At 37.4% G+C, this 12,597-nt stretch overlaps 1 pseudogene across 1 annotated transcript; it reads right to left on the bottom strand.

Annotated features, from left to right (window-relative positions):
- Positions 1-11,214: 11,214 nt before the first annotated feature.
- Positions 11,215-12,161, bottom strand: LOC309840305 (olfactory receptor 51G2-like; annotated as a pseudogene). Its single transcript has one exon. The product of its transcript is annotated as an olfactory receptor 51G2-like (transcript).
- Positions 12,162-12,597: the final 436 nt, after the last annotated feature.

Here is a 12,597-nt window from a genome sequence, read left to right on the forward strand (position 1 = left end):
AAATTTGGGAAGAGCTTGCCCTGGAAAAATTATAAAGAAGGCAAAAAAATTATTCTTTCATAGCATTTTCCTAGCATCTCATCCCACAGCACCCAAGGCCCATGCTTGCTGAGTAATATCACTCTCCTTTCTCTTTTCCAGCACTGAATCTCATTCCTTTAGAGGTTCCACTAGAGTACAAATGCTGTCTGTCTTCTCTGAGGCTTGTCTTAGTTTTCAGGGGGCTGTTTGTGCCTTTCGCAGAGAAAACTCCTTCCTCATTTGAAGATGTTTCAAGGCTTGAAAAATGGAAAGGGAAACAGTGGTGAGAGCACAGGATACAGATGCATAAATTAGATTAGTTTTAATACCAGAAAATGGGTTCTAAAGAAAAAAAGATAATTATATTTAATGGTTCCTTGGAAGTTAGAAAATCAAGTACAAGAATGTTAATACTGGCTCTGAACTCTGATGCCACCAAATATATCTTTTTCTCTGAAAGAGATTTAAAAGTAGTACCTGTGACAAGAAGACACCAGGAGGGACTGGGCTTGATGTGTTTGTCTCATGGATTAAATCCCTTCTCAATCTCTGTTATCACTCTCTGAAAAAGTGCTGGAGAGCTAGGACAGATGTGTGAGAGGAAGAAGATGGAGAGTAAATATTTGTAGTTGGAAATACATATATTCTCAATGGCATTACACATTTACTGAGCTCCCGCTGTGCACTCAGTTTAAGTAATATGAAACAGACAATATGTAATTTACGTCTTTGGAGATCTAGTAATCCACTGACCAACACAAAACACATCCATGAGGGCACTCATGGATGACCATGGGACAGATAAAAGATCCCAACGGGGATCGACATTCTTCTCTCCACAACTCACGTTTTTTTTTTTTTTTTTTTTTTTTAATTAAAGATTTTACTTATTTATCCCGGGGAGAGAAAGAGAGAGAGTGAGCAGGTGGAAGAGCAGAAGGAGAGGGACAAGCAGACTCTGAACTGAGCATAAAGCCTGACATGGGGCTTGATGTCAGGACCCTGAGATCGTGATCCCAGCTGAAACCAAGAGTTTTAACTAATTGAGTCCCCACAACTCACTTTTCTAAAGAATGATCTTGGTTTTGTCTCTATCTCTGTTTTCATCTTGTTTCATTTTTTCCCTCTCATCCCCTATGATCTGCTGTTTTGTTTCTCAAATTCCTCATATCAGAACATGGGGGCTTAAGTGGGTAGAAGAAGAATCAATGAAACAAGATGGAATTGGGAGGGAGACAAACCATAAGTAACTCTTAATCTCACAAAACAAACTGAGGGTTGCTGGGGGGAGGGGGATTGGGAGAAGGGAGTGGGATTATGGACATTGGGGAGGGTGTGTGCGATGGTGAGTGCTGTGAAATGTGTAAACCTGGTGATTCACAGACCTGTACCCCTGGGGATAAAAATATATGTTTATAAAAAAATAAAAAATTTAAATAAATAAATAAATAGATAGATAAATAAAATGCTAAAAAATAATTCCTCATATCAGTAAGAGACTCTTAATCTCAGGAAACAAACTGGGAGTTGCTGGAGGGGAGGGGATGGGAGAGATAGGGTGGCTGGGTTATGGACATTGGGGAGGGTATGTGCCATGGTGAGTGCTGTGAATTGTGTAAGACTGATGAATCACAGACCTGTACCCCTGAAACAAATAATACATTATATATTAATTTTTTTTAAAAAATGATCTTGGGTAACTTCAAAGTCAATTATTAAAGAAAGGAATACAGTGTGAAATCTGAGTACATAGAGTTCGAAAGAAACTTGAGCACATACATGAAGTTCACATTGAATGACGATTTTCTTAACTAACATCTTAGGAAAATTCTCTTAACGATGGAGGTTTTAACATGTTCTCCTTTTTTGTACACTAATTATAATACTGTCCTCTAACGTCATCAAGAATACCTACACTCCCTTTTCAACAGACTAACCATCTGTCTAAGAAAAACCTAGAGAAGAAATTCTGTGAAGAGTGAAAACCATGTCAGAATCAAAGCAAAATGGTAATTGAACAGTAAATCAATATTGACAATTAGTATAGGATGGGTTGTGGAGGAAGAAAAAGTGATAACCACCTACAAGAAAGGCAAAAGGCAGAGGCGTCCTATCAGGTTTGAGAAAAGGCAATAGGCAGGGGAGGACTGGAATTTTCTGTTTATACCTGTGGAGAGGTGATGGTGGGTGAGTACCAGTCATCATCTTTGTTGCTTTAATAAAAACTCTCTCTGAACTTTGATTATAGAGGGCGAGGTGCGCAATGCAGACACTTTGTATCATCCATCAATTTACCTCAACAAGTTTTACCTATAGGCTGTTAACCACAGCATATTTTCAAAAGAAAGGAAAAGCACCACCCCCTAATAATACACTAAAATTCTCATAAATGCAGAGACATAATCATCATTAGTCAAAATAAAACATCTGAGATTCAGCATTAATATTCCTGGGAAAATATTTAACATACCATTATGAATAGAATAGAAAATCCATTCCTGAAATAGGACAAGAGTGGGAAAGAAGAAAATTTTGTGTTCGGGAGACATGTGATGATATGCGATAAGCTGGTGGTCAATTCACAGATGGGAAAAGTCTCTGGGGATGTTGGACGTCTTTGCCTTGACTCTAACTTCTAAGGAAGTCAGAAACGAAAGGTTGCTACGATCAGACTTTCAAGTATAGGGATGGATTCCACCTATGTGTCTGATTCTGTCTATAGTTAGGTATTGAGCTGAGTAGGAACCTCAGGAAGGCAAACTTCCATCCTCCAAAGACAGCAGATGCTCACCAAACATAGGGCTTGGTGGGAAGAATCATGGACGCTAGGGATTTGGGGAATTGCCTGAGACAGGCAAGCAGAAAATGAAGATAGTAGCAGATACTGCATTTTGTCAACAGCATGAAATACATTTTTTCAATATAATTCAAAGTCTGTTATGTGTCAGGCATATTACTGGAATTTGCGGAGAGATAATGGACTTAATAAAGCCAAATTCTGATAGAGAATAATTATCCAAAGAGCATAATTTCATTGGAGATAACTGTGGCAATAAGTATGAGAAGAGAGAGAAGGATTCTAACAGACCAGTCATGGTGCTTAGAGTTTAGTCCACCAGAGGTGAGAAGCATGCATTTCTCCGCCCGCTTTTCCTCATGCCGTCCTCTGCTGAGTGTAAGCGGATGGGCAAAATATCCCTCCCACAAGAACATCTGGCAGGATGTTTATGGTCACAGAGTGAGTAGTAAAAATGGTATTCTCTTTATTTGAGCTTTTCCAGAAAACAGAAGCAAAAAGAAACAAACTTTTAAGATTTTTCAAGGTCATCCTGTCCAATTCCCACTAAACTGAGTCTGCAGTACCCCTAAAATGAATGTGAAACTCTCTGACTCAGAAAGTAAGCTATCCTACTGTGATATTTAAGAAATTAAGGAAAGGTATGCTTCCGCACTGCTTTTTGTGCAAGCTGGAGAAGTATTCTAAGCCCTTACTTGATTCATAGTCCAGATTTTACCTGCGTTCAAGCATTCCAGCCTGCGTTCTTATCTGATAAAATGAGCCAGTGGGTATTTCCTTTATTCCCGTAGTCCTAAAGAATTTTTTTATGTTTAATATCTAGTAAGCAGTTGCTATATAATGTGGGCATTCATCTACCCATGGAGAAGGGGTGCACATTACAAACTGTCTGGATTTGATCATAAAAAATGCTAAAATGACAGGCATTAACAAGGAGTGGAAGGGAGGACACCTCGAGGTAAAGGCTAGGGCCAATGTTCTTCTTCTCTCTCTCTCTTTTTCTTATTTAAGTTCAATTAGCCAACATATAATACATCCCTAATTTCTGCTGTAATGTTCAGTGATTCATTAGTTGCAGATAACGCAATTCTCTCTAGTTTCTTCCTTTGTTGTCTCATCACTATAAACTGAGTGCAGATGACATTTTGTTGAGCAATGCCTAATATTTGTAGAAGATAGTGGAAATTTGTATTCCAGAGACCTTTTGGAAAATATACAATTTTCAACTTAATTAATTAATTAATTAATTAATTTTTTACTTGATGGAGAAAGAGACAGCCAGAGAGGGAACACAAGCAGGGAAGACTGGGAGAGAGATGCCAAGTAGGGAGCCCGATATGGGGCTAGATCCCAGGACCCTGAGATCATGACCTGAGCTGAAGGCAAACACTTAACAATTCAGCCACCCAGGCGCCCCCCCCCCAAAATATACAATTTGTGAAGAAACACTACCATGCTCTTTGATGCAATGCCAGGGGCTCTTTGGCTATGTAGATCTTTAAACTTGTAAATACTGCTTCAAAGTACAATAGCCACAAAAATGGAGTCCTGGAGCTGTTTGCACTGTCCTGAGAAACAGAACATGAACTAAGTCACGTCAGTTCTTCAGAAAGTCAAAGCAAGAAACAGACTGTAACTAGAGAGAATAAACTGATGGTCACCAGAGGGAAGGTGGGTGGGGATGAGTGGAACAGGTGATGGGGATTAAGGAGGGCATTTGTTGTGAGGAGCACTGGATGTTGTATAGAAGTGTTGTATCATCATATTGCCCACCTGAAAGTAATACTGCACTGTATGCTAACTAACTGGAATTTTAATAAAAACTTTTTTTAAAAAGTGTGAATGCAGAACCATTCTGCTTTTCTAAAATCCTATAGCCTAGGTTCAATCTTATCAGTCCTTTAAACTATCTCATTTAAGATAAGAACTCCACATAACTCTTCATTTTGGGAAAGTCATTAGTAAATATTTGGGGTTGCCTCTATTACAATGTGGTCTGGGAATTATAAATCATATCTCGGATTTTTCGTTTCCCTCCTTCCCTTCTTTCCTCCCTCCTTTCTTTCCTCCTTTGTTATCTTCTTCTCTCTTGTTTTTCATACATCAATTTATGGATTACCCAATACATGTCTTCATAAATGATGTTTGACCTGATAGTTGATCTTAAACTCTAAGGGAAATAATTGGGTGATTGTTGGGTAAGGAAAAGGGGGCCAGGGATCTTTTTCTGAAAACTATAAAATATGTCATATAAGAGGAATAGAGGTTCTATGAAGCTCCAGGAAGTATCCTTCCCATCTCAGAGATCCTCATACTTAGTTTGTAACTGTATCTAAGATAGTCCATGATTTCTCTAGTCCATGGATTTCTTCCATCCAAAATATGCATACAACAAGAGTTGAGGTGACCTCATTTGAGGTGCTTCTGTCACTCCCCAGACCCAAGGGCAGGGACACGAGCTCTGTGAACTGTTATGCAGCTGGGACCTCATGAGGCTCCCTGCCTTGAGCATGGTGCCTAGTGAGCAGGTTTATAAAACAGGTTCTGGAGACTCACTATGAATCCCGGTGAGAATCACACCCAATCTTTGTGGTATAGGGTCAAGAGAAGCATCAAATGTGCATGTGCCAAACAAAGAAGAGTCTATTGCTAATCTTTGTGAGTGTTTGCCATGTCTCCAGATGATATACTATATTAACTTAGAACACATAGCCGGTTCTGCTTCAAGCTTCCTTTCTTCAGTTACCAGTCTAAGACTTTTTAGTCCCTTAGAGATAAAAGTCATCACATAGACCCCAATATTTTGGTCCCAGAAATATCTTGTATCATATTCAGATCTCTAGGATATAGAATCCTTTTCCTCCCTAACCCCCACTCCCAGTTCAGTAGGTTTTTTGTTTTTTGGTTTTTTTCTTTAAATTATTCATATCTTGGGTGGTGAGAGTAGAATATCTACAGCACTATTTTCATGAATGATAATATTAACAGATTTCTTCCAAGACAAATTCATTTTGCTTTGATAGATCTTTGTTACAATAGCATACAACTAACTTTTCTTTCATGCTGTCACTTTTCATCCTCCCTACCTCCTCAAAGTGAAATTTTCAAATTTACTGAGGAATGGGTGAAGGAGAGTAAAAAGGATTTACCAGAACATATGAAAAGGTCCTGGATTTTGTTTTGAGGATAGAAAGAGAGTGCTATAAGATGCAAACTATGGTCAGAGTCGGCATGGATCTGGCCAGGAAAGGCCTGGGAAATTGAAGTAGGGACCAAATTAGGTATGACATAGAGGAAACATATAGGGGTGCCAAAACCACTTAGTGATTCACTGAGTCATTTATAAAAGTCAACACAAGTTTATACTCATGGCTAAAATTTAGTATAGCAAAGGGCGCTATGCAGGAACAGCACAAAGGTATACTGAGTAAAGGCAATAGAGGCTTCAAAGTGTTTCCTCTCTTTTTTCCAAGGGTTGCTGTAGCCACAAACTTCAGGAACACATGAGAGATATCTCTTTCCAGGGAAGCCTGTTTGAGTTATGGAGTCCAGAGTTCTTAAAGCAGGCTAGTTACATGGGTACACATCTGTCACATGACTGGTGTATGTAGATTCTAAATCAGGCAACAGGTACACATAACAAATTCTATGTTTATCTAACATATGTTACCAACCTGGTTCATATTGAACTACTGCTTGGACATATATAATGATATTTTTACTGAGAAACCATATGAACACTCTAGAGGATTATTCTTAGAATTTGGTCAAGGGCCATCTGTCAACATGGCTACAGAAACAAGCAAAACTAGTGAAACAGATCAGTTGTATTACCTCTTTCCTTGTAGGGATTTGTGCATTTTCAAGAGTATGCCATGGCCTTGAACCCAATGAACATGTGTTGGAAATGTTTTCATTCACCATGTTTGAAATATGAGTATCTTTTAATGTGACCTAAACATAATTCTAATCCTTGATGGCATAACACAAAGATGACTAGAAATATTAATTCAAAACTAGATGGACTGTATTATGGATATTTAATAAGAAGAGTATTTAAGGAAGAAAATATAACTGGAAAAATTGTAGTAATTTGTTAGAGATACAGCAGGTGGTTAAAAAGGAGCTCATTTATTTCAGGAAATTGAGCATATAATCAGAAACAAACATTTTGCACTAGAAAACTATCAAAGAATAATAGTGGTAGTTGTGAGCAACGACTAAACTGCAAGTGAAGAGAAGTAATGGAAAAGCTTAATTAAACAAGTGTTACAACATAATCTTCTTTAGATTTTGAAAGCTATTTTTCAGTTCTGTTTGGAGTCATTTGAGAATGAGGGCAGGGAAACCAACCAACTGAATGGTTAAATGGTCTACTTAATTATTAAGGTCTAAATTGAGGCAGGAGGAGTGGAAATGTAAAAGTAGTAAAAAATATCAAGTAAATAGAATCTACAATATTGACAAGGGATTATAAATTACAAGTGAGGGAAATTGAGGACCACATGTGGCATTTGGTTTCTATTTCTGGCTGAAGTGAGGGAGTGAATGGAGATGCCATGTCCATAAATGGAGAACACAAATGGGGAAGCAGGAAGAAGTTTGCAGTTGAGGGTGGAGAAGGATCAGTAAGTTCTATTTTGGCTTTGTTGAGTTTATGATTTCCGTATAGCATAGAAATGGGATTCTCCAGGAGTGATGTGCAAACCTATCTGGAATTCAGGAGAGAGGATAAGTTTGAGATTGATATGGCAACATTCATAGCCAGGGAGTTGGCAAAAGAAGTGAAGCCAGAAAATGCAATGAGTCAAATTATTCAAAGAGATCAGAGAATAATCAGAATCGAGAAGCATTAGAGGAGCCAAAAAGTACAGATATTGAAAAATAAGTGAGTGGTCAACAATGCCAAATATTGATGAAATGTCCAGTGATGAGGAGATGGAAGTTGGAATAGGTTATTTGATTTGGTTTTTTGATTCATTGGTGATCTTTTGGCCTAGCTATTTCAATGGAATAGTAGGGGCAAATTTTGATTATAATGGAGTTAAAGAGGAAACTATTTTTACTTCAGTTAAGTTATAGGCAAAATATGTTGTTTGGTGTTGCATACTTAAGTAGTCACAATATAAAAAAATCAATGAAATAGATAGTATAAAAGTCAGCATACTGGCTTTTAATGTGGTTACAACGATGAAATTATGTTCAGGAAAGGCTGCAGAGAAAATCTGGGTCTTGATAATTTATTATTTCTTTCCTTAGGTGATATTTACATGGATGTTCATTTTATAAAAATTTTTGTTAAATTACACATTTATTTACATGAAGCTTTATATTCCACCATAATACATGTATTTTTAAATTGACAAGAGGGAGAAAATTAAGACAATTAATGCATATTTTTTAAGTAATTTATGAGCCAAAGGGGGAAAATAGATCAAGTACATAGGGATGGCCATGTTAGTTAAGAATTAATTTATGAAGAGAGCTTTTTAAATAATTTTTTAAACTGTTGCAAAGCAGCTAGGGGAAAAGGAGTTATTAGATAAAAATTATTTCGAAGGATTCTAATTAAGGTAACATAGTAAATTCATGCTTGGTAAGGTGTATTAATTTCCTATTGCTACTATAACAAATTATCACAAACCCAATGGTATAAAACAATACAGTATTGTTGTTTTAGAGTTCTGGAGGTTAAACCTATAAAATGATTTTGCAGGGATAAAATCAATGTATCTGCAGGTCAAATTCTTTCTGGAGACGATGAAGAACAATCCATTGCTTGCCTTTTCTAGTTTGTAGTTGCTAGTTGCTAGGAGGTATCTGCATTTTTTTAAAGATTTTATTTATTTATTTGACAGACAGAGACCACAAGTAGGCAGAGAGGCAGGCAGAGAGAGAGGGGGAAGCAGGCTTCCTGCTGAGCAGAAAGCCTGATGAGGGGCTCCATCCCAAGACCCTGGGATCATGACCCGAGCCGAAGGCAGAGGCTTTAAACCACCAAGCCACCCAGGTGCCCCAGGTATCTGCATTCTTTGGCCCATGGACTCAGTCTACTATCTTCTTTTTTTTTTTTTTTTTTAAGATTTTATTTATTTATTTGACAGAGTTCACAAGTAGGCGGAGAAGCAGGAAGAGAGAGAAGAGGAAGCAGGCTCCCTGCTGAGCAGTCAGCCCTATGTGGGGCTTGATCCCAGGACCCTGGGATCATGACCTGATCTGAAGGGAGAGGCATCAACCCACTGAGCCACCCAGACACCCCTCAGTCCTCTATCTATAAAACCACCAATATTCCATCTTCTCTCTTTTCTGACCTCCTGCCTCCCTCTTATAGGAACTATGTGACAACATCTAGCCCACTCAGAAAATTCAGAATAATCTTCCCATTTTAAAGATCCTTAACTTAAACATATCTGTAACATTCCTTTTGTCATGTAAAGTAACATATTCATTCACAAGTTAAGATGTCAAGATATTTGGTGGGCCAACATTCAGCCTACCACAGAAGGAAAAAAGGTCTAAAAGTAAGGTTAAAAATGTGGTTGAGAGACACCTGGGTGGCCCAGTATGGGCTTAAGATTCCAGGTTACAGGAATAGTTACTATTATTAGTTTTGTAAATGTTCTCTTTATTATATATTATCTGTGTATCTATTTATCTATTTTACTATGTATTTTTCTTATTTAATTTTTTTTTTTTAATTCTGACTCAGAGACACCCAGGTAGCTCCGTCAGCGAATGTGTCATGACTGTAGGGTTCTGGGATTGAGCATCAGGCTCCCTGCTCCCTGCCTCTTCCTCTGCCTGCTGCTCCCCCTGCTAGTGCTCTGTTTCTCAAATAATAGAGACTTTAAAAAAAAATTCTGACCAAATTGAGGCAAAATATTATAATTCAGTAGAAATAATACAACAAACATCTCTGTATAACAAACAAACAAAATCTGTATAACAAACAGACAAACAAAATCTCTGTTTGTTATACAGACATGTTTCTTGTATTATTCTTTGTATCTTTTTATGCTTGAAATATTGCACAATAATAATAATAGTAATAATGTAAACAAGATGGGAAAAAGAGACTGGGGTAGAGGGCAAAACTGAGCATCTCAGATAATATTAAAAGAAATGCATTTCAGAGATGAGATAGTTTGACCCTCTTTGAAAAAACATTGCATTCTTTCTCTAATACTGGAAGGAAAAATTTGATGGCATATGTAGACATAGATTCTTTTACGTATGTGAAAGTGAAGAAAGGGTATGGTGTGAAGTGTGAGTGACTGGGAGAAAGCTGCAAACATTTAAAACTATAACTGTGGATCATGAAAAACACCACCAATTGTTAAAAAAATATATATTCAGACACTGAAAAACCAAATGAATTGAAGATCATTAATTTGTAGTCCTTTCAATATGAAGAATCTCATGTTATTCTTAGGGAGAACTCAAAAGCACAGGTGTAAGTTAGAGTAGAAAATACAAGTTGATTCCAAAGTTAAGTTTACAATTACAATGTATAAAAACCAAGGAAGAATCAATACTGATGGAGCTCTTCCTGGAGTATTGGAATATGGGTGATCCATAGTGAATATGAAAGATGATGATAAATCGATGGTTGTCGTGGAAGGAGAGAAGGTGAGGGTTTGAGGGATTTGGGACTAAGAACCTCAAGGCCAAAGTCTGGACGCCGAGAAGCCAAGGAGTGAACATGCTTGAAATACAGAATGCAATACTACAGGTTGGCATACTAGAATTAAACATTATATTTTTCCCAAATGATGATTTTTAGACTCTGACAAGAGAAATGTTGGCAAATCCAATTTGGGTAGAGATTGCTCCTATTGGAAATTTCATTGTTTTTAGTTGTTTTTTTTTTGTTGTTGTCAATAACAATATTAGATTTCCACTTCTTTGTTTTTATTACTCCTTACTTCGAAAATAATATTATCAAGAAAACAAAGCACTATGAAAGCAAGAACTTTGTTTAATTCAGTAATATATCTCAGTTCCTCAAAGAGTCAAGGACAGAATTGGTATTCACTAAAAAGTTCTCATTACATCAAAGGTGATATATATACAGATGATAACAAAAAGTACTTTATTCACTCTGTCCATGATGAGCTATCAGACTACAAACTTCTCTAAAACATGTGAACCATTGAGACCAAAAAGTAATGACAAAAGTCCATTATTTCAGACTGTCAATTTCCTAAATAATTTTTATTGTTCAATGCACATTTGTTCAAACCAGAGAATAGAAATCGTTTTACAGGATACCCAGCCCAATATTCCATGTCATTCAAAAGAGTCAATCAAACAGAATCTTTGTGGGCATTTGGAATATGAGCAAGGTTTTTGTTTCATGAAACGTTCTTTCTCTGTAAGGCTAGAGCTCATTCATGTTATAAACATGACTTAGGATTCTGGTCCCTTTTGATGAAGGGTTTCAGAATTTTATCTCATATCTCTTTGGTTTTCACCATATACACAATGGGGTTCATCACAGGAGGAATGAGGAAATGCATGTTAGCCATGGTCATGTAGATATGTGAGGGAAGTTTTAGGCCAAAGCAATGCAGTACAGACAGGCAGATCATGGATGTGAAAAAGAAGCACGGCACAGATGTGGGAAATGCAGGTCTTCAGAGCCTTGACGTGGCCACCGTAGGATGCAAAGCTCAGTACGGTTTTTAGTATCGGAACATATGAAAGAAAATGAGAAGAAAATCAAGTCCCACAGGGGATAATACCACATCCAAAGGATCCTATTGATCCTGGTGCTGGAACAAGAGAGCTTTATAATGTTAGGATGCAGGCAGTGGGAATGAGATAGTACATTGGAATGACAGAAGTGCAGCCTTCTCAAGAGGATAGGCAGAGGTACCTGTACAGTCAAGGTTCACAGTACAATGGCCAAACTTATTACACTGTCTGTGAGAATGAAAGAATAATGCAATGGGTGAGAAATGGTCACATAGTGGTCAAAGGCCATTGCCAGTATGATAGCCAACTCAAAATCCTGGAAAGTGTGAATAAAAAACATTTGGGTGAAGCAAGCAGAGAGGCTGAGCTCTCAAGCATCCAGCGAGAAGATCCTCAGCATTTTGGCGAAAGTGAAGAGGGACAGACCCAGATCAGAGGCAGCTAGTATGGCTAGGAGGAGGAACATAGGCACATGGAGGGTCTGTTCCCTGTGGATAACTGCCATGGTGGTCACATTACCCACCAAGGTAATGAAGAATATGGTACAGAAGGGTATGGACATCCAGATGTGCACAGTCTCCAGATTAGGTATGCCTGTCACCAGGTAGGTAGAGAATATGGCTTTGGTGCTGTTGGTGGGCAGCATGCTGCCAGTGCTGCATGCCTTTCCTAGAATGACATTTATTGTCTCGTTCCAGATGTTACAATTTGACTTGAGCATTTGACAACTCATAACACCTTTTATTTTAAAATGACCAGCCTTGATTTGTATCTAGTATGAGTTTAAATGCTGTTTCCCAATACAGAGCATTTGAGCCTCTAGATTAAAAAATAAGACCTTTTTTTTTTATCAAATTCTTCAGATATTATGGCTTTTTAGAGGAAAAATGAGGGAAAAATGTACACTTTATATTTAGTTTAAATCCTTTAGTTTACATGATGATTTTTTTTAAATAAGAAATCCAAAATACATAATGCACTTCAAATAAATTTCTTTTAAAATTCCAAAATCCATATATATTCCTATCTGTTATTATAATTACAGTGGTATATCATGCAAAGGTATATCTTAGTGCCTTGGT

Source organism: Mustela nivalis (assembly GCF_964662115.1).
Source record: "Mustela nivalis genome assembly, chromosome: 9".
Classification (NCBI taxonomy): Eukaryota; Metazoa; Chordata; class Mammalia; order Carnivora; family Mustelidae; genus Mustela; species Mustela nivalis.